This window comes from Alligator sinensis, unplaced genomic scaffold, assembly GCF_000455745.1.
Source record: "Alligator sinensis unplaced genomic scaffold, ASM45574v1 scaffold1488_1, whole genome shotgun sequence".
Classification (NCBI taxonomy): domain Eukaryota; kingdom Metazoa; phylum Chordata; order Crocodylia; family Alligatoridae; genus Alligator; species Alligator sinensis.
In genome coordinates this window covers 230,430-230,859 of record NW_005843097.1, presented here as the reverse complement: position 1 = coordinate 230,859, position 430 = coordinate 230,430, and the positions used below count along the sequence as shown (strand labels likewise).

The window sequence follows — 430 nt, the reverse complement described above, 5'->3', positions numbered from 1 at the left end:
CCCCTGCACCTGGGGTCGGACGCCTAGGTTCCCCCATTCATGAATTATCCACTCACATCGCTTCCACAAACCAGCTGGAGAGGCGGCGGGGCTCTTATAGGGGCCGCGCTCCGTTTTTTGGGGAGGAGCAATGGGGACAACCCAGGCGTCCGGGCTCCCGGCATCCCTTTCCCCGCCTTTAAAAAAAACGGCTGGGAGTGGGGGAAAAAGGGGAGGGGGCTTTTGCCATAGAAACCTGCTGCATTTCCCTCCCCACCAGCTGAGGGCGGCTATATATAGCGCCGGTGCCTCTCACTCCCGACCCCCACCTTTGCACGCACATGGGCTTCCCCGGGGGGCGGGTAGTTGCCAGTTATTGGAGAGGTCAAATAAGCCGCTCGCGGCCGGGGTGGGGGCCAGCTAAGAGTGGGAGCATAGCCCCGGGGGGTCA

General features: G+C 62.3%; 1 protein-coding gene across 1 annotated transcript in view; it reads right to left on the bottom strand.

The window, feature by feature from the left end:
* The window catches only part of FGF11 (fibroblast growth factor 11), a 19,196-nt gene extending 18,788 nt beyond the window's left edge, over nucleotides 1–408 (bottom strand). The window contains exon 1 of the mRNA XM_025193740.1: nucleotides 57–408. The gene's annotated coding sequence lies outside the window, so the exon portion shown is untranslated. The remainder of the gene's footprint in view (nucleotides 1–56) is intronic.
* Between the last annotated feature and the right edge of the window lie 22 nt (nucleotides 409–430).